The sequence below is a fragment of the Pinus tabuliformis genome, chromosome 9, assembly GCF_031772625.1.
Source record: "Pinus tabuliformis cultivar Carrire ecotype Pingquan chromosome 9, CPIR1, whole genome shotgun sequence".
NCBI lineage: Eukaryota > Viridiplantae > Streptophyta > Pinopsida > Pinales > Pinaceae > Pinus > Pinus tabuliformis.
Window position 1 is genome coordinate 1,002,905,418 of NC_142307.1, and position 23,610 is coordinate 1,002,929,027.

Sequence of the window (23,610 nt, forward strand, 5' to 3'; positions counted from 1 at the left end):
GCCTCTGTCGACTGAAACTCTGCATCTCTGTGCTCTTCAGTATCTAACTGCTCTAGCCTCTGTCACTTTGATCTCTGACTGCATTCGTGCTGCTGCTGGTTCTATCTCCCAACATTGTATCCGCACTGCACCTCCCAACTTACCTCCCTGTTGGGATAGAAACACCCTCTGATGCTGAAGCTCTACCTGCTGCTGACAAGTGCTCCCTCTCTGAAATCTGCGCTACTGCAACATCTCCACGCATCTCACACCATTGCACACCTCTCTGTGCCACCTAGCACTGTGCAAAATGCTTGTGCCTCTCGCATTGCTGCAGCCTGCTAGCTATGCGCTGTCCTGAGATTCTCTGCACTGTCGCTCTCTCTGCCGCTCCATCCACATCTGTCTCTACCCAATCAGTCAGTTCCTGCTACTACACATCGGGTCTCCCGTAGCAAGGTCTCATCCAAGAGGTTGGGTACCTCAAGCATCCTGCCCCTCCTCCTTGGGACAATCAATCCACATCACCCCACCTCCTACCTGGAGGTATGGCTGCATGTGATCCCTCAACCCACCTGGCTCGAAGTTTCCCCCTACTGAAGGTCTCTGGATGAGATGTCTCTACTCGATCTCCTCTCAGCTTCCCCTGTTGTGGCTCCTCCATAACCTCCTGAAACTGCTGCACCAATCGTGGCTCCTCCACAATCGTCTGAGACTTCTTCTGGCTCTGCATGTTGAGAGGTAATATACGCTCCCTCTCAACCACCAAGTCTCCATCAGTTGCATCACTGCTCAAGGCTTTGCATGCATCTTGAACCTCAAGAGCATACAGGTTCCTGACCCGTGAACCAATCTCATGACAATGAAAGCATCTCACCTTCGACTTGTCAACCTTCTTCCCACCACTGGAAGAACTAGATTTGGAAAGAGAAACCTTCCCCTTCCCCTTCTTCGCCTTACTCGCTAAGGCACAGTTCTCCTCATCCTGCATGGATGAAGAACTATCTCTGGTGCGCCGTCTAATCTCCTCCTGCATCAAATCTGACCATAGTCGTTCCCAATTTGGCAGTTTCTCCCTTCCATTCATCGAGTCCTGGTAGCTATGCCAACTCTTAGGAAGGTCAAGGAGTGCTAGACTCACCATCCTCATCCGACAGTCACCCCCACACTTCCCAGCTCATCTCAGCATTGGGTGAACTTCGTGAGATACCTAGGCATACTGTCTCCATTCTCACACTGAATGTTTCTGAGTTTATCTCTTGCTTTGGAATTAAATTGGAATTCCACCAGCTCAAAAACTCAACCACTTCCGATCTAGAATTCGTGAGAACAAAGTATTTCTTGTACAGAGATCGACTGTATGGGCATTACCGGATATCTCACCTTCTAAAACAAGGATGAATCCAGAGGCTACCTGTCCCGATTATAGACTCTGCCTGAAGAAATAAAATGTAAACACTTTCTGAATAGTAGATCTGATGATCAATCCTTGCTTTGATATCCTGTATAACTTTTCCTACAAATCAAGCAGCTTTGATACCATGTAGAAATTTTGAATAATTTAACACATATTCACAGAGATTATCCTGATCATACAATTATAAGAAGAACATGTATAATACATAATCTCCTCTATGTTGATCATCAATTTACAGAAGCAGAAACATTCATAGGCACACATAGAAGCATCAATCAAACTCATTAACACAGTATGTATCCCGGGGAAAGCATCTCGCTAAAAACCCCAACTATCTGTATATTATATTGATTGAATCATGTAACATTACAAAGTCCAATGCTTATCACAAGCAATCCAGTACCAGCTCCACCTGTTACACACAATACAGCTCAGATTTGATCTCCAAATCTCCCCCGCTGCTTGCCTGCCTCCACTGCTCAATACCTGCTCAAGAACTGATGAGAATGGCTTCCCAAACTCGTATTTCACCTAAAAATAATCACTCACACTTTGTTGGACGTGAGCAAAGGCTAAAATACTGGGAAAATACGTGAGCAAACTCATTGGCACACTCAATCCCTTGATTGTGCAAGATCTGGTGCACAACTATAGTCACAACTGATAGCAATCTGATTCTCTACCACCTGTCCCTGCTGAACTGAACATGCACTGACATGCAACTGAGTTAATTGATGTATTCTATAGTTGTATTATGAGTTAATAACTTGTGAATTAATTAATAACTAATTCACCCAACTCATCTCTAGTCTATTGATCAGTTACACTAAATACAACCAGTTTAACAAAGCTAAACTGAACACAACTCCATCAACTGCACCTCCAGTCCACTAAACTCAACTCACTTGAGTTCTAACTGAAGTATTACATGCAAATATTAGTCATCCCATAGGTAACCACGTATTTGCCGCTGGGATCTGCATGTACCACATCTGTAGCTCATCCTGAAGTGCTCCAAGAGAATAAGATCAAGTTTACAGTCCAAATATTATTATGAGACAATAATATTTGACTTTTCTATTTTTGACAGCCAGTCTAAAAATAGACTTTGATCACTCACACTGTGATCATTCACACTTTGATAAAAAATAGAAGTCCATCTATTTTTCCCAACTTGACCAATCATCCATAAACAGCAACCTGCAATCCATAGACATGATCCATATGTCTAAAAATAGACTTGCGCCAAAAATAGCCTGCGTGCCCACTTAGTGAAGGCGACTCTTTTCACTAAGCTCCATCATCTTGTTGCACTCTCAACAAGCATTTCTTGTTGCACGCTTTTCAACACTCCCTCTGTTGGTATCATCCCAAGACCCTTTTTCCTCCTAAAAACACATCATTTACCCATTCCTTTTCATCATATATTCCTTAGAATCCTTGAAAATTAATTATTAATAGTCTTATAGTTATTAAAATGCATTGGAATTGATTTAGGGATTTTATGTTGAAGAATTAGAAGTTTTTGGTGAAATGGTTACAGGAAGTTCCAACATCCTGTAATGAGCTCATTGTTTGACATGTGGCACAACAGTTGGGCGAGAACGAAAGGCATGGATGAAAGGTAGAATGTCCAAGCATGGAAAAACACCTATCTTACAGCCGGATCGACTCTCCTACATGCGCGGTCAACCCAGGTCAAAGCATGGCACACTGGCGACAAAGGCAAAAACAACAGCTCATTCTATCTTGATTTAGTTTTTGTTCTTTTTGATCAGTTAGGATAGAAACATTTTGAAAAGCTCGATGTAATAAAAGCGGCAACAGCCAAATTCCGAATGTACATTCATTAATGACATGGTTATGTAAATACAGTCCGAGTAATGAATAGGGTTAGAATCGTTGTATCGTTCCAAAAACTCTGTTTTTAAACTTAATACTAAGAACCAGTTACAGTTCCGATTTGTGTCTCGTGCATTGATTTGATCTTCAGTCGATTATAGTCCAGTGTACCTCTGGAGTGCGGACGGGCCCTGCGCTCAACCGGTATACTGTTCTTTCTATTTTATTTGCACTTAGGTTATCGTATGGTTTGATTTGAATTTCAATAGGTCTTATATGGTTTGCACAGCAGTTACAATTACTTGGGTTTCGATTTCCATAGCTTTTGATTTCCATTGAATGTATATGGTTTGCGCTTATGGTTGGTTTGCGTTTATGGTAATGCTGAACAGTCATCACTGAGATCTGGAAGTGTGTCCTGTAAGGGATTCGATCCTTGTGTGTTTCTTAAAAGCACCATCATAAACTTTGTTTTCATTTCACAATTCATTTATGATCTCTGTATATTTTGATATTGTATAAATATTAGTGAATACTGGGTGTTTACTGAACAAGGGTTTTATGTGTAATGTCTTTGTAAGGATATTGAGATCATTGTTGTAGTGATACACAGTGTTTAGTTTTAGTGTGTAATTTGGTAAATGCATTTAACGACAGCATTGTAATCAGTTATATTAGCAGGGTGACCTGAGTGTTTGGATGATAGGTGACATATCCCAGTCTTCCGTAAAGAAGCCTTGTGACCTACATCATAACCGTTTAGTCAACAATCCTTTATGTCTATATACTTTAGACGCATGCCTCTAAGCTTACGCATCCTGGTCGATAATTAATATAGTCTAGTTTAGTACCCTAGCTAGAACACTACACTCTCAACAAGAAAGGCTTCCTCTCAAACCCAATCCTGTAACTCTGGAATGTTCTCCATGCAACACATCTGGCTGGTCCACTTGCTCTGTCATCAAAGTCTCTGACTGCTATTGCCTCTGTCGACTGAAACTCTGCATCTCTGTGCTCTTCAGTATCTCACTGCTCTAGCCTCTGTCACTTTGATCTTTGACTGCATTCGTGCTGCTGCTGGTTCTATCTCCCAGCATTGCATCCGCACTGCACCTCCCAACTGACCTCCCCGTTGGGATAGAAACACCCTCTGATGCTGAAGCTCTACCTGCTACTGAGAAGTGCTCCCTCTCTGACATCTGCGCTATTGCAACATCTCCATGCATATCGCACCATTGCACACCTCTCTATGCCACCTAGCACTGTGCAAAACGCTTGTGCCTCTCGCATTGCTACAGCCTGCTAGCTATGCGGTGTCCTGGGATTCTCTGCACTGTCGCTCTCTCTGCCGCTCCATCCACATCTGTCTCTACCCAATCAGTCAGTTCCTGCTACTACACATCGGGTCTCCCGTAGCAAGGTCTCATCCAAGAGGTTGGGTACCTCAAGGATCCTGCCCCTCCTCATTGGGACAATCAATCCACATCACCCCACTTTCTACCTAGAGGTATGGTTGCATGCGATCCCTCAACCCACCTGGCTCGAAGTTTCCCCCTACTGGAGGTCTCTGGATGAGTAGATGTCTCTACTCGATCTCCTCTCAGCTTCCCCTGTTGTGGCTCCTCCATAACCTCCTGAAGCTGCTGCACCAATCGTGGCTCCTCCATAATCGTCTAAGACTTCTTCTGGCTCTGCATGTTGAGAGGTAATATACGCTCCCTCTCAACCACCAAGTCTCCATCAGTTGCATCACTGCTCAAGGCTTTGCATGCATCTTGAACCTCAAGAGCATACAGGTTCCTGACCCGTGAACCAATCTCATGACAACGAAAGCATCTCACCTTCGACTTGTCAACCTTCTTCCCACCACTGGAAGAACTAGATTTGGAAAGAGAAACCTTCCCCTTCCCCTTCTTCGCCTTACTCGCTAAGGCACAGTTCTCCTCATCCTGCTTGGATGAAGAACTGTATCTGGTGCGCCCTCTAATCTCCTCCTGCATCAAATCCGACCATAGTCGTTCCCAATTTGGCAGTTTCTCCCTTCCATTCACCGAGTCCTGGTAGCTATGCCAACTCTTAGGAAGGTCAAGGAGTGCTAGACTCACCATCCTCATCCGACAGTCACCCCCACACTTCCCAGCTCATCCCAGCATTGGGTGAACTTCGTGGGATACCTAGGCATACTGTCTCCATTCTCACACTGAATGTTTCTGAGTTTATCTCTTGCTTTGGAATTAAATTCGAATTCCACCAGCGAAAAAAATCAACCACTTCCGATCTAGAATTCGTGAGAACAAAGTATTTCTTGTACACAGATCGACTGTATGGGCATTCACCGGATATCTCACCTTCTAAAAGAAGGATGAATCCAGAGGCTACCTGGCCCGATTACAGACTTTGCCTGAAGAAATAAAATGTAAACACTTTCTGAATAGTAGATCTGATGATCAATCCTTGCTTTGATATCCTGTATAACTTTTCCTAAAAATCAAGCAGCTTTGATACCATGTAGAAATTTTGAATAATTTAACACATATTCATAGAGATTATCCTGATCATACAATTATAAGCGGAACATGTATAATACATAATCTCCTCTATGTTGATCATCAATTTACAGAAGTAGAAACATTCACAGGCACACATAGAAGCATCAATCAAACTCATTAACACAGTATGTATCCCGGGGAAAGCATCTCGCTAAAAACCCCAACTATCTATATATTATATTGATTGAATCATGTAACATTACAAAGTCCAATGCTTATCACAAGCAATCCAGTACCAGCTCCACCTGTTACACACAATACAGCTCAGATTTGATCTCCAAATCTCCCCCGCTGCTTGCCTGCCTCCACTGCTCAATACCTGCTCAAGAACTGATGAGAATGGCTTCCCAAACTCGTATTTCACCTAAAAATAATCACTCACACTTTTTTGGACGTGAGCAAAGGCTAAAATACTGGGAAAATACATGAGCAAACTCATTGGCACACTCAATCCCTTGATTGTGCAAGATCTGGTGCACAACTATAGTCACAACTGATAGCAATCTGATTCTCTACCACCTGTCCCTGCTGAACTTAACATGCAACTGAGTTAACTAATGTATTCTATAGTTGTATTATGAGTTAATAACTTGTGAATTAATTAATAACTAATTCACCCAACTCATCTCTAGTCTATTGATCAGTTAACTAAATACAACCAGTTTAACAAAGCTAAACTGAACACAACTCCATCAACTGCACCTCCAGTCCACTAAACTCAACTCACTTGAGTTCTAACTGAAGTCTAACATGCAAATATTAGTCATCCCATAGGTAACCACGTATTTCCCTCTGGGATCTGCATGTACCACATCCGGAGCTCATCCTGAAGTGCTCCAAGAGAATAAGATCAAGTTTATAGTCCAAATATTATTTTGAGACAATAATATTTGACTTTTCTATTTTTGACAGCCAGTCTAAAAATAGACTTTGATCACTCACACTGTGATCATTCACACTTTGATAAAAAATAGAAGTCCGTCTATTTTTCCCAACTTGACCAATCATCCATAAATAGCAACCTGCAATCCATAGACATGATCCATATGTCTAAAAATAGACATAGTCTAAAAATAGACTTGCGCCAAAAATAGCCTGCGGGCCCACTTAGTGAAGGCGACTCTTTTCACTAAGCTCGATCATCTTGTTGCACTCTCAACAAGCATTTCTTGTTGCACACTTTTCAACACTCCCTCTCAACAAGAAAGGCTTCCTCTCAAACCCAATCCTGTAACTCTGGAATGTTCTCCATGCAACACATCTGGCTGGTCCACTTGCTCTATCATCAAAGTCTCTGACTGCTATTGCCTTTGTCGACTGAAACTCTGCATCTCTGTGCTCTTCAGTATCTGACTGCTCTAGCCTCTGTCACTTTGATCTCTGACTGCATTCGTGCTGCTGCTGGTTCTATCTCCCAGCATTGCATCCGCACTGCACCTCCCAACTGACCTCCTTGTTGGGATAGAAACACCCTCTGATGTTGAAGCTCTACCTGCTGCTGACAAGTGCTCCCTCTCTGACATCTGCGCTACTACAACATCTCCATGCATCTCGCACCATTGCACACCTCTCTGTGCCACCTAGCACTGTGCAAAACGCTTGTGCCTCTCGCATTGCTGCAGCCTTCTAGCTATGCGTTGTCGCATTGTCGCTCTCTCTGCTGCTCCATCCACATCTGTCTCTACGCAATCAGTCAGTTCCTGCTACTACACATCGGGTCTCCCGTAGCAAGGTCTCATCCAAGATATTGGGTACCTCAAGGATCCTGCCCCTCCTCATTGGGACAATCAATCCACATCACCCCACCTCCTACCTGGAGGTATGGCTGCATGCGATCCCTCAACCCACCTAGCTCGAAGTTTCCCCCTACTGGAGGTCTCTGGATGAGTAGATGTCTCTACTCAATCTCCTCTCAGCTTCCCTTGTTGTGGCTCCTCCATAACCTCCTGAAGCTGTTGCACCAATTGTGGCTCCTCGACAATCGTCTGAGACTTCTTCTGGCTCTGCATGTTTTGAGGTAATATACGCTCCCTCTCAACCACCAAGTATCCATCAGTTGCATCACTGCTCAAGGCTTTGCATGCATCTTGAACCTTAAGAGCATACAGGTTCCTGACCCGTGAACCAATCTCATGACAAAAAAAGCATCTCACCTTCGACTTGTCAACCTTCTTCCCACCACTGGAAGAACTAGATTTGGAAAGAGAAACCTTCCCCTTCCCCTTCTTCGCCTTACTCGCTAAGGCACAGTTCTCCTCATCCTGCATGGATGAAGAACTGTCTCTGGTGCGTCGTCTAATCTCCTCCTGCATCAAATCCGACCATAGTTGTTCCCAATTTGGCAGTTTCTCCCTTCCATTCACTGAGTCCTAGTAGCTATGCCAACTCTTAGGAAGTTCAAGGAGTGCTAGACTCACCATCCTCATCCGACAGTCACCCCCACACTTCCCAGCTCATCCCAGCATTGGGTGAACTTCGTGAGATACCTAGGCATACTGTCTCCATTCTCACACTGAATGTTTCTGAGTTTATCTCTTGCTTTGGAATTAAATTCAAATTCCACCAGCTCAAAAACTCAACCACTTCCGATCTAGAATTCGTGAGAACAAGGTATTTCTTGTACAGAGATCAACTGTATGGGCATTCACCGGATATCTCACCTTCTGAAATAAGGATGAATCCAGAGGCTACCTGGCCCGATTACAGACTCTGCCTGAAGAAATAAAATGTAAACACTTTCTGAATAGTAGATCTGATGATCAATCCTTGCTTTGATATCCTGTAGAACTTTTCCTACAAATCAAGCAGCTTTGATACCATGTAGAAATTTTGAATAATTTAACACATATTCACAGAGATTATCCTGATCATACAATTATAATCAGAACATGTATAATACATAATCTCTTCTACGTTGATCATCAATTTACAGAAGCAGAAACATTCACAGGCACACATAGAAGCATCAATCAAACTCATTAACACAGTATGTATCCCGGGGAAAGCATCTCACTAAAAACCCCAACTATCTGTATATTATATTGATTGAATCATGTAACATTACAAAGTCCAATGCTTATCACAAGCAATCCAGTACCAGCTCCACCTGTTACACACAATACAGCTCAGATTTGATCTCCAAATCTCCCCCGCTGCTTGCCTGCCTCCACAGCTCAATACCTACTCAAGAACTGATGAGAATGGCTTCCCAAACTCATATTTCACCTAAAAATAATCACTCACACTTTGTTGGACGTGTGAAAAGGCTACAATACTGGGAAAATACGTGAGAAAACTCATTGGCACACTCAATCCATTGATTGTGCAAGATCTGGTGCACAACTATAGTCACAACTGATAGCAATCTGATTCTCTACCACCTGTCCCTGCTGAACTGAACATGCACTGACATGCAACTGAGTTAACTGATGTATTCTATAGTTGTATTATGAGTTAATAACTTGTGAATTAATTAATAACTAATTCATCCAACTCATTTCTAGTCTATTGATCAGTTAGACTAAATACAACCAGTTTAACAAAGCTAAACTGAACACAACTCCATCAACTGCACCTCCAGTCCACTAAACTAAACTCACTTGAGTTCTAACTGAAGTCTTACATGCAAATATTAGCCATCCCATAGGTAACCACGTATTTCCCTCTGGGATTTGCATGTACCACATCCGTAGCCCATCCTGAAGTGCTCCAAGAGAATAAGATCAAGTTTATAGTCCAAATATTATTATGAGACAACAATATTTGACTTTTCTATTTTTGACAGCCAGTCTAAAAATAGACTTTGATCACTCACACTGTGATCATTCACACTTTGATAAAAAATAGAAGTCCATCTATTTTTCCCAACTTGACCAATCATCCATAAACAGCAACCTGAAATCCATAGACATGATCCATATGTCTAAAAATAGACATAGTCTAAAAATAGACTTGCGCCAAAAATAGCCTGCGGGCCCACTTAGTGAAGGCGACTCTTTTCACTAAGCTCGATCATCTTGTTGCACTCTCAACAAGCATTTCTTGTTGCACACTTTTCAACACTCCCTCTCAACAAGAAAGGCTTCCTCTCAAACCCAATCCTGTAACTCTGGAATGTTCTCCATGCAACACATCTGGCTGGTCCACTTGCTCTGTCATCAAAGTCTCTGACTGCTATTGCCTCTTTCGACTGAAACTCTGCATCTCTATGCTCTTCAGTATCTGACTGCTCTAGCCTCTGTCACTTTGATCTCTGACTGCATTCGTGCTGCTGCTGGTTCTATCTCCCTGCATTGCATCCGCACTGCACCTCCCAACTGACCTCCCTGTTGGGATAGAAACACCCTCTGATGCTGAAGCTCTACTTGCTGCTGAGAAATGCTCCCTCTCTGACATCTGCGCTACTGTAACATCTCCATGCATCTCGCACCATTGCACACCTCTATGTGCCACCTAGCACTGTGCAAAACGCTTGTGCCTCTCGCATTGCTGCAGCCTGCTAGCTATGCACTGTCCTGGGATTCTCTGCACTGTCGCTCTCTCTGCCGCTCCATCGACATTTGTCTCTACCCAATCAGTCAGTTCCTGCTACTACACATCGGGTCTCCCGTAGCAAGGTCTCATCCAAGAGGTTGGGTACCTCAAGGATCCTGCCCCTCCTCCTTGGGACAATCAATCCACATCACCCCACCTCCTACCTGGAGGTATGGCTGCATGCGATCCCTCAACCCACCTGTCTCGAAGTTTCCCCCTACTGGAGTTCTCTGGATGAGTAGATGTCTCTACTCGATCTCCTCTCAGCTTTCCCTGTTGTGGCTCCTCCATAACCTCCTGAAGCTGCTGCACCAATCGTGGCTCCTCCACAATCGTCTGAGACTTCTTCTGGCTCTGCATGTTGAGAAGTAATATACGCTCCCTCTCAACCACCAAGTCTCCATCAGTTGCATCACTGCTCAAGGATTTGCATGCATTTTTAATCTCAAGAGCATACAGGTTCCTGACCCGTGAACCAATCTCATGACAACGAAAGCATCTCACCTTCGACTTGTCAACCTTCTTCCCACCACTGGAAGAACTAGATTTGGAAAGAGAAACCTTCCCCTTCCCGTTCTTCGCCTTACTCGCTAAGGCACAGTTCTCCTCATCCTGCATGGATGAAGAACTGTCTCTGGTGCGTCATCTAATATCCTCCTGCATCAAATCCAACCATAGTCGTTCCCAATTTGGCAGTTTCTCCCTTCCATTCACCGAGTCTTGGTAGCTATGCCAACTCTTAGGAAGGTCAAGGAGTGCTAGACTCACCATCCTCATCCGACAGTCACCCCCACACTTCCCAGCTCATCCCAGAATTGGGTGAACTTCGTGAGATACCTAGGCATACTGTCTCCATTCTCACACTAAATGTTTCTGAGTTTATCTCTTGCTTTGGAATTAAATTCGAATTCCACCAGCTCAAAAACTCAACCACTTCCGATCTAGAATTCGTGAGAACAAAGTATTTCTTGTATAGAGATCGACTGTATGGGCATTCACCGGATATCTCACCTTCTAAAAGAAGGATGAATCCAAAGGCTACCTGGCCCGATTACAGACTCTGCCTGAAGAAATAAAATGTAAGCACTTTCTGAATAGTAGATCTGATGATCAATCCTCGCTTTGATATCCTATAGAACTTTTCCTACAAATCAAGCAGCTTTGATACCATGTAGAAATTTTGAATAATTTAACACATATTCACAGAGATTATCCTGATCATACAATTATAAGTGGAAAATGTATAATACATAATCTCCTCTACGTTAATCATCAATTTACAGAAGCAGAAACATTCATAGGCACATATAGAAGCATCAATCAAACTCATTAACACAGTATGTATCCCGGGGAAAGAATCTCGCTAAAAACCCCAACTATCTGTATATTATATTGATTGAATCATGTAACATTACAAAGTCCAATTCTTATCACAAGAAATCCAGTACCAGATCCACTTGTTACACACAATACAACTCAGATTTGATCTCCAAATCTCCCTCGCTGCTTGCCTGCCTCCATTTCTCAATACCTGCTCAAGAACTGATGAGAATGGCTTCCCAAACTCGTATTTCACCTAAAAATAATCACTCACACTTTGTTGGACGTGAGCAAAGGCTACAATACTGGGAAAATACGTGAGTAAACTCATTGGCACACTCAATCCCTTGATTGTGCAAGATCTGGTGCACAACTATAGTCACAACTGATAGTAATCTGATTCTCTACCACCTATCCCTGCTGAACTGAACATGCACTGACATGCAACTGAGTTAACTGATGTATTCTATAGTTGTATTATGAGTTAATAACTTGTGAATTAATTAATAACTAATTCACCCAACTCATCTCTAGTCTATTGATCAGTTAGACTAAATACAACCAGTTTAACAAAGCTAAACTGAACACAACTCCATCAACTGCACCTCAAGTCCACTAAACTCAACTCACTTGAGTTCTAACTGAAGTCTTACATGAAAATATTAGTCATCCCATAGGTAACCACGTATTTCCCTCTGGGATCTGCATGTACCACATCCGTAGCTCATCCTGAAGTGCTCCAAGAGAATAAGATCAAGTTTATAGTCCAAATATTATTATGAGACAATAATATTTGACTTTTCTATTTTTGACAGCCAGTCTAAAAATAGACTTTGATCACTCACACTGTGATCATTCACACTTTGAACAAAAATAGAAGTCCATATATTTTTCCCAGCTTGACCAATCATCCATAAACAACAACCTGCAATCCATAGACATGATCCATATGTCTAAAAATAGACATAGTCTAAAAATAGACTTGCGCCAAAAATAGCCTGCGGGCCCACTTAGTGAACGTGACTCTTTTCACTAAGCTCCATCATCTTATTTCACTCTCAACAAGAATTTCTTGTTGCACACTTTTCAACAAATGATGGTCCTTGATCTCCAGATATTCATAATGCATGAAAGGGAATGCGAGATCTCAGCAAAGGAAGCCCATATCTGCTTAAGAGGAGTGTGAAAACGAGTAGATATGGAGGATTATTAGATGTTGAGTGTAGATCTAAGTGAATGATGATGCATGCAAGTGAAACAAGTGCAGGAATCAATCAAACTAAAGGAAAATGAAGCATGTGGAGAGAGTCACCATAATGACGAATGTTAGTACAAAAAATGTGTAATTCATGCGACACTCGGGAAAGCCAATGAAAAACTTAAAAACACACTTCTACAAGGTAAAACAAGTTAACATAGTTCAACAAAACGAGTGAAACAACAATCTCACAAGCTAGACAAACAAAAGCGATAGAAAAAGCAGTAAAAGACTAGAAAAACAAGACTTACCCGGAAAAGCAACGACGATCGCACTGAAGGTTCCTTGATCTCCTCAGGAATGCCAGAGCTCTAAGATCAAAATATGAAAATGAGCTCTAATTATGTCAATTAAATAGATTTGGTCAATTTAGGGTTTATGACGCGAAGGCCAAAAATCAAGGAAAAAGTGACACGGTGACAGTTTCCAAAATAACTTAAGTGCCTCCTTTGAGTTGGTAAAAAAAAATCCATTTTTTGTAGGGATTCTTTTTCAGGAAAAGTGTCCATGAATTTCCTAAAGAGATTGCACGGTTTTGGGAAGGATTGGGCAACTCACTGGCTAATGCATTGAGCAACTTCTGAGGGAGAAGCTTCTGCAAAATTTCTAGTTGAGTGGCTTTGAGCTACCTCTTAGGTTTTACATATTTTTCTAGTTGAAGGCTGGCTGTCAACTAGCTCTACGCAATTTCAGAGCTGTAGGCTCACTATCATCTTGCATTGTGCAATTCCCAAGAGCAATGCTAGTTTCCCTCAAGGATTTCTCAGTTCATTAAGGAAATCTTGGAACCAGGTGAATACCAAGTCAAGAGATCGACTTGTGGATTAGCAAGTAAGCCAAGTAAGGAAATAGAAGCCATAATTAAAGGTTGAATCTCAATCAAAGCACAAGTACCTAGGTCAGTGTGAGATGAGCTGCTTTAGTTTAGAAGGGAGTCTCCAAAATGAAGCATAGGCAAAATTTTAGAGGTTTGTTGTAGCCACTACAATATTTTGTATGCCACAAACACATGTGCTATGTCAGAGGTTCATTCAGTGAAGCCCCTATGTAGATAATAAAGAGAATATGGAAAAACCTGAGTGCACACATAACAAGGATGAACAAAAAAACAATACATTGAGGTTGAACACATAAATATCTAATGTTTCTATGTTGGTTATAATCAATTCTAATACAAGAGTAGATGATCACAATTATAAATCTATAATTGAAACTCATGACACCAACCACACTTATAATAAGGCTAATATCAACAACTTGGTGGTTAAATTGATAAAAAATACATCAAGGTTGAATCCATGCATATCTGGTGATTCTAAGTTAGTTGTAAATAACTCCACAAAGTATAAACTGGGATTAGAATTATGTGTTTCCAAAACTATGATACCATAAGAAATATGAATACCATTTTGAACAATACAACCCTCACCAACAAACTTGTTATGAACCTTTCTCATCTAGAAACGGATGAACACACTTTTAGTCTATTAGAACAAGGACTATTTTTTTCTATTGCTCCCTGCAATATTCCTATTGAAGATGTATTATGCAATATTGAATGCAACATTAAAGATATACCCAATAATATTAAAGAACAAATCAGAGAATATTTCTCTATTATTCTCACGAAAGAAAAACCTTCCAAGGGAAACATTAATAAACATGAATACCACACACTAAAATCCCTAAACAACAACCCTAGCGTTGTTTTTTCTATAATATGATAAGAGAGGGGTTGTTGTTATCATGAATAGAAGTGAATATGATGAAAAAATGTTAGATCATATAAAAAAAGTGGAAGCTACAAAAAGTTACGTATTAATACTTTGATGAAAATACTAAAAGATTTCTACAACACCATCAAAGGTAGTAATGAGAAAGACAACAATAAACTAATTAAAATTCACATATATCCAAAGGATTAAGGGGAACCTAATATTCACAAGGAATGGCCCCTTAGACCCATCATTAATACTATTGGTGGACCTACATATTATCTTTCCAAACACCTTTCCCTGAAACTTAAACCTTTGGTTAAATACAAATTCTTTTGTTAAAGGGTCCATGTTATTCATCAACGAAATTAAAGATCTAAGACTTGATCAAAATGAAAATTTGGTGAGTTTTGATGTGATGTCATTTTACACCAACATTCGTATCGATGGCACTATGGATGTAGCCCATAAAGTTATTGCTTTAGAAATGGCCAAGTTATTAGAAGTTTTTCTTAGATCCAAATTTTTTAGTTTTTTGGGTGAATTTTATGAAAAAAACATGTGGTGTGGCTATGGGCTCCCCCCTCTCCTATTGTTTCAAATATGTTCATGGAAGAATTAGAAACTAGAGCCTTAGATTCTACATCCTTCAAGCCAAAGCTATGAAAAAGGTTTGTCGATGACAACTTTCTCATATGTCCTCATGAGCGAGAGAAATTATAAATTTATAAGCAAAATATTAACAATGAGTCAAACTTTATTAAATTCATGATGGAAGTTGAGGTCGATGGAAGCCTTCATTTTATTAACATTCTCATCACCAAAAATCAAGAGGGTTCCATATCCCACCAAGTCTATCGAAAGAATACCCACATTGAGAAATACATCCACACCACCTCCCGCCATCATCCTGCACAAAAATTTGGTGTTATTAATACTTTGTAAGCTAGAGGTGTGAGAATATCTGATTATGAACTCTTGAAATTGAAAAAACCAATATTAAGAAAGTTTTGAAAAATAATGGATACAAGAAAGTGACCATGCTATTAGGGAATTCCAAAATTTCAAAGGATCTAAAAGATCTGAAGGAAAAGAGAAAATTGACAATACTCTAGGCAAAGTCCACCTCCCCTACATTCATGGACCCACTGACAAGAATGCCCACATTTTGAGAAAGGACAACATTGTGGCTACCTTTAAGCCCATGAACACAATTCAAAGTTTCTTAAAATCCGTCAAATACCTCATTGATCGTGTGAATCAATAAGGTGTTTATTTAATTCTTTGTTCATGTAGAATACCTTGTATTGGTGAAATTGGATGCTCTGTAAAGACAAGGATTCAAGAACCCTCATATGATATAAAACATAATAAGTATAAAACATCTATATTAGCTAAAAATTATAACAAAACTAAACACCAAATTTGCATTGAAAACACCTGAATCCTTTCCAAAATTGAACACTATCACTATAGAAAATTTAGCGAAGCCATAGAAATAGGAAAAAGCCAAATAATGTTAATAAAGATGAAGGTTGGAAGATTAGTGAGAATTGAATTCCCACATTAACCTATAAATCTATCTATAACTAGCTCCTACTTTTTTATTAACTATTTTATATAAACCCCTTAATATTCCATAAAAATTAATATACATTTACACATATCCTATATTATATTAAATTAAATCACATAAATAAAATACATATAGCATATGCTATATTATAATATTATGTTGTATTATATCCTTTACTATAATTCTTAATTATTATATTAAAGTACATAATATTAAAACACACAATATTGTATACCCTTTAATATTTAATCATAAAATACAACATTATATACATAATCATTTAATTAATTTCATATTAGAATCCATATTAGGGTTTCTCTCTAATGTGATATCTGTTGACTTCAAATTTCTTTCTACCCTTAGGATGTACCATATATATGACTTCTTGGGGGATCAATCTCTCCCACATTTCATCTTATATTTGTGATGATGAGCCATTTATGATAGCTCTAAATGTCAAGGAATAAAGAGAGAAACCTGATGTGATGACTCTGGAAACAGAAGTTTATATGCACATGCATTTACCATTCAACAAGTTTATCATGGCTACAGTTGTTATTCTATTTGGATGTATCTTTTTATCTGTATTAAATTTTGTAGCAACACTGGTTGATGAAGTTAGGCTTCCTAAATTCTTCTTTAAATGGGCCATGTTAGAATTCTGCTATAAATTTTCTTTTACGAGGTTACAAAAGCTAAAACTTGGACCATAGTGAGGGGATTGATCTTCTAGTCCACTATTCAGGCCTTAGGTCATGAAATTTTAGGAAATATGATCAAAGGAAGTTGGAATTCCTAAATGCATCTTTAAATAGGTCATGTTGGAATTTATGCTATAACTTTTCTTCTAGGAGGTTATAGATTCTTAAAATTGGAGCATAGTGAAGGAAAAATCATTCTGATGATATTTTCCAACTTTAATATCTCAGGTCTTGATATTTTAGGAGGTATGATCAAAGGAATTTGAGCTTCCTCGATGCTCCGAAAATCATGCATCAAATAGATCATGTTGGGATTTTTACTATAAAGTTTCTTTTGGGAGTTTCCAGAAGTTGAAAATTGGAACATAGTGAGGGGAAATCCCACTGATCATTTGGTCCAACTTTCAGATCTTGGGTCATTATATTATAGGAGATATGATTAGAGGAATTCAGTCTTCCTATATTCTCCTAAAATCATGCATAAACAAGGTCATGTTTCCATTTGTACTATAACTTTTCAAATTGGAGATTCGATGGCCTGAAACTTAGACAATAGTGAGGGGACATCCAACTTATCATCTGGCTCTATTGTCAGAACTTGGGTTGCTATAATTTAGGATATATTCCCTAAGGAATTTTCTATATTAGTTTGTATGCATAGTGTTTGAAGAAATACCTTAATGAAAGTGTTGTTATGGATGGGGATAATTTTTGTTGTGTTTTAGCATTGTTTTATGAAAAATATGCTATAATTGATCTATGCCTATTTTCACACAAAGAATTTAAATAAATGTGTTAAATTTGTCTTATTACAATTTTCATACAAACTATTTGATAAAATACCTTAAAGGTAGAAATCAAAAGTTGCACAATTGAGTGGTATATTTTAGTTACTATGTTACAAGTGAAATGAGAATAATGTTTCTTATTTGATTTCATAAAAAATGTTTGACAAAATGTATACAAGAAAAATAATACTTAATTGGTTGTATACAAATTATTTGAAGAAAGGTTTACATGTAAAGTGTTTAACAAAATGTATGAGAGGTGAAAATGGAGTTTTTGTAATTTTGGTTAGGATAAATTTAGTAGGAGTATGTGACAAAGTGGTATCAAATATTTTGGTCAAGCTAGTAAAAAGAAAAAGAAAATTGTGGGTACCCTTTAACCTCTATAAGTCATTTAGGGAATTGGGTGTGTGACAAAATGATACCAAAGTTGATTGATAAGCTCATGAAGAATAAAAAAAATTGATACCATGTATCCATAATTGAGCATTAAGGAATTGGGCATGTTACAAACATTATCTTATTACAAAGTAAAATAGGTTAGTTTTTTTATGGGAATCATTAATAGGTAAATAATGAGGCCCATTTGACCTTCCTTCAACCTGTATTTACCTATTTCTCACATTAAATGACATATTTTGACTAGTATGTGTTTATTAGGAGGACTAGAGGATGATTGCCATACGTCATGGCCTAATGTGTTTAATATGTATGAAAATAGTGCATTTGAGTGCATTTACTATGCAACAATATGTTGGAGGTAGCTGGAGAAGATGTAGGAGGATTGTCCCCTATGTTTACTTACCCATAACTCTACTTGCTCCCTGAATTTGCTCACCCAGATGTTCAAATATTCACTAACAACTAATGGACTCAAGGATTGCGAGAATCTAGGGATTTTTGGAGGGAAGAATCCTTGTTTACAAGGAGGTTTCCCCTTATTCATTTTAGTATAAATAAGGAAGCTCAAGGGCTCAATAAGATTCATTTTTTTTTTAGTAGATAGAGACATCTAAGGGCTAGAAGATCAAACTTGTTATTTCCATTCGTTTGTCACGTACTGGAGAACTAATTTATTTTAATGAATTTTTTTATGTTATATTCCATATGATATTTTTCTAGAGGGTTGATTCCCCTTGGGTTAGGGCCCAACCCAGAGTCTCTAGTCTCTCTCATGTGTATTTTACTTATGCATTTTCTTTCATAGCAACATTTTCTTCCTTTCCTAGCAACATTTGCTTATAAACATTGCTTGTGTAGATATGCCTACCACCTCTCTTGTGGGAAGTGTGGTTGAGGCTAATGTATGGGAAAGCCAAAAACACATAGTTTCTTCCTTTTGTAGTTATTAATACTCTTCTTGCATCTATTTTTTCTGCAATCTAGTGATTGGTTAGTAGTTTCCTCTAAGCACATGTAGTATAAACTCTTGTGGATGTAGGTTTAGTGTAGCCTACAATATAGGTAGTCTTTCAATGAAAAAGTTGGATTTCAAATAAAATAAAATTCATCCTTTCTCTGTCACTATAATTTTTTGCAATTTACATTGTTGATATGCCTGATGAGTTTGGAAATATTGAATAACTTTTTATGGTGTGTAGGTACTATTTTTCACTTGCAGGGTTGACAATGACATTCACACTCCTTATCCCACCACCAAATCTCTTCCTTTAACCTTAACAACTCCCTCAAAGCAATGTTCATCCTGTGTATAATTTAGGGTTGTTGAAGACCACCATGTTCATCGATTCTTGTGCAATATGGGCCCCTGAAGGGTATAGTCTTGGAAACAGTTTCATACAACCTTCATTTAACCTCCATTACCTTTTCCTACCTTTGTATCACTTTATCCACCCTAAAAATGGTCATGGATCCGATCCTGTAGAAACATAAGGCAATCCTGTAGCATCCTATAACAATCTTTTATCATCCTATAGCACTGTGCAAACTGGACCAGAATTGACCTTGAAGATTGTTTTTTCCTCGCCTTAAATAATGTTCCTTAGAATATGAAACCATGATTTAGGAAGACCAAAGACTACTTAGGACTTTCCATTTTACCACTACAACACATTTCAACAATTAGACTTAATGGACAGATTTATGATTTGGATAACACAATAATGATTTTCTTGATCATCTCATGAAGCATCTAATGGACTCTATTGCTAAGTCTAATCTATTTGAATACAATGACTAAAGTTTGATTACATGCCTTTTCTTTATGCAAGATAAATTAGTATGCTTTCTTTTTTCTTAAGCTAGGGTTTCCATTTTAACATTGTTGTTTCCTATGCATAACTAGGTTTCCTTTCAAAGCAATGTTTAAATTCCACAAGTAGATTAATGTTTACATTTATGTAAGTAGCATAGTCTTTAAATTTATGTAATTATTTCAGCATTCAAATTTGAGTAAGAAACATATCCATTCTTTCAAATAAAGTACCATTTCCATTTTTTCAAAGTAGATTAGAAATTTTCTTTCATGTAATTTATTTCCTTGCAAATCTAGATTCAATTGATAGAGTGGTATTTGTATGCCTTGGTTTGGTCCACTGCTTCAAAGTGACTTGAGTAGAGCTTATCATACTATGGATACAACACTATCACCTCTAAGTTTGTAAAAACCTCGAGTTGATAATTAAAGTTGGTAGCCTTTACATTTCTGCAAGTAGTATAGTCTTTACATTTTTGCAATTAGGTCAACATTCAAATTTGAGTAAGAATCATTTCCATTCTTGCAAATAGAGTACCATTTCCTTTTCTACAAATTAGATTAGAACTTTTCTTTCATGCAATTTCTTTAGTTTTAAATCTAGATTCAGTTGATAGAGTGGTCTCTATATGCCTTGGTCTAGTCCATTGCTTCAAAGTGACTTGAGTAGAGCTTATCCTAATGTGCATACAACATTGTCATCTCTAAGTTAGTACAAACCTCGATTCAAAAATTAAAGTTGGTATCTTGGAAAGTTGTAGCACTCTTGTTGCAATAATGGGGCTCATCACTTTTTAGAATTATAGCTGATTTATTTTCATTTTACTTTTGATTTGCTTCATTTCTACCTGTCTTCAAAAAAAAGAAAAAAGGGAAAAAATAGAGAATAAAAACGAAGGAATAAACAAAAAGCACAAACTTATTTAATGCATCGTAGGATTATGGATAATCTAGGAAAATTCCTACCAAAAACCCCCACCGCTTCTGGCAATCAACTATCACTCTTTTTTGATGACTATGAACGTCTTTCTCTGACCATCAACGATTTAGAGAATCCTTTAGGTGAACAGCCAAAAATATTTGAAGAACCCACAGGGGAGGAAGAAACCACATCACCTATCCAAAACATGGATGAGAACAAGAAGATCGAGCTCTTTCCTTTTTGAGAAACCAATGGGGAGGCCAAAGTGAAAAACATAAGCCTCACTGCCAACCCACACTTCCATGGCCTAGCTTCTGAGGATATTGACACATTTATGTTTGAATTTTTTATGGTTTGTATATGATTACACTTCTCATGAGTAGAAGTAAAATTTTTTTCCTTCCACCCTCAAGGATGTAACCTTGCACTCCTTCATGAGCATGGAAGGGAGCAACATCATTACCTGGGCTCAAATGCAACAAGCTTTCAATAAAAAATATAGGGACTATTGCAGATCAAGGGAAACCAATGGCGAATATCTTTAGGATGACCTGGGGCCATATGAATATTTAGAGGATTATGAGGAAAGATTCTAACTCAACTATAGAAGAGCTAAGTGCACCCTTGAACCAGAATCCTTGAAGCTTGTATTTATTTGAGGGATTACAAAAGATTTTATGAAGACCCTTAATATGTTGTCTGGTGGAGATATTTACTAGCTGACCTATGAAGGCATCAGGACAATATTCAAAAATCATTCTAGAGTTGCAAGGAAGAGGGGTAGGTCTATTCAAAGCCTGATCAAATCTTCTCCCTCTATTTGAACAATCAAACATGAAATGGGGATCTTTTTAGAAGAGTTTAAGAGTGAGATGTTGCATACATTTCTCTTGAAAATGGATATTATGCATATAAAAAGGAAGCCAGAGGAGGAAGAAAGGGCACTGTTTATCTTTTCCCTAGGTGCATTAAGATGCACTGCAAAAATGAGTGGCCACTAGAATTCATAGAGGTTTTCTATGTTTGTGAGGAGAACCATGTAACTAGCAAATGTCCCCCTCTTCTAGGCCTGAAGGTTGTATATCAAGGAGAAGAGAGTGGCTTGGAGCAACATTGCTTCATGTTGTCACTGCTACAAAACCCTCCAAAATTTTGGCCTACACCAAAATTTAAGAGCCTACTCTGACTTTGCATGTTTTCGTCACAAGAATTAAGATTTACTGCATGTGTTTTCTCTAAGTGTCCTTGTCCCATTTGCAAGAAAATCAAAGTTTCATATTTTAGCATGTGGAGTGTCACATAATGCACAAAAGATAGTTTTGGTGGTTTCAAGGGGTAATCTTTGTGTAAATGATTTTGTCTACCATGTACACATGTTACACAATCATTTCCAAAGTTTCAAGCGTTGTCGCACAAGTGTCGTCATGGTCATCAAAAAGTGTATCTTTGGTGTCGCACTTGGTGTAAGTTGTCGCAAATTTGTCGCATCGAGGAGAGGATGTTGTTAATGTGTTCTAAGTGTTCCATGTTGTGTCATCAAATAATATAAGTGTGTGATCATGTCCAAATTCATGATTTTTCCCATCTTTCTTTCACTGATCTGACACTTAGTCAATTTGGAAAAAATCCCTTCCTGGGCCACTTAGCCTCTTTCAGCCAACTTGAACTATGCACTGTGCAGTCTCAGCCCTCAGGTAGCAGACTTTCCTCTTGGAACAATGCAATGTGTAGTTCCTACCACCAGGAACTGTGCACTGCATAATCTCAGTGCTCAAGCCTAGCCCTTTGAACTCCAAAATTGTGCAATCTGCCTCTCTAGTTAGCCGTGAAGTGTGCATTGCGCAATATCAGTCCTCAAGCCTCAAAATTGAGCTCTTGAACTGTGAAATTTCACAATGACCTGGCCTTCATTTCCTTCCAACACTTGGTAGTGGGAAATCTCAGTGCTCAAAGCCTTAGCTTGGCTCCTTGAATTCCTCAACTGCGTAATCCTCAAGCCTAGTCCAACATGAGCTATTCATTGCATAGTCTCAAGGCTTAGACTTGACCCTTGACTACCTGAGATTCACAATTGCACAGTCACTAAGTCTCTCCCTTAGCCTGCCTCCTAGTTCCATCTCATTCACTGGATCATCATGCAACATCTTAGACTAGGGTTTTTATTAGACTAATGTCATCTTATCATGAGTGAATTGTAGATGTAGGTACTCTATCATGCTATGACATGATAATGAAGAAGGAGATGGAGATGGAGAATGAGAATGTTGTTTACCTCTAGAATTTGTGTAGAGGGAGGGAGATGAGAGGTCAAATTGAATATCCCTAGCTAAAGAATAAATTAAATTAGAGATGGGGGCAAATTTATAGTCCCTTGTGCCATGGAAGACGTTCCAAAGTTCACACTCATGAAGAGCCCCAAAAAGTAAGCACAATTGGTTGAAACGAAAATTGGAGTATAAGCGCTAGTATGGTTAAAGTCTAAGTAGGTTGATGGGTGAATCACCATCTATTCAAGTCTGAATAACCCCTAACAACATTTCAAGGGGGTAACCTGTGCGAGTGATAAGTAGGCACTACCCCCCTGAAGTTCTGGGTGGGATCGCCGATCCAATAACCCAAATTAATTCTAGGGGGTAACCAATGGATCCAGAATCCCGCCCTCCTATCCACTAGAGGATGGTGGGGACCACTTGCCACAATGATCAGTCTGTTGGCACTATTCAAGAGAACCAAGAATTCAAACAAAACGGTAATAGCTTTGCCCTCCTCTTGCTGACGTCCACCTGTCTCTTGTC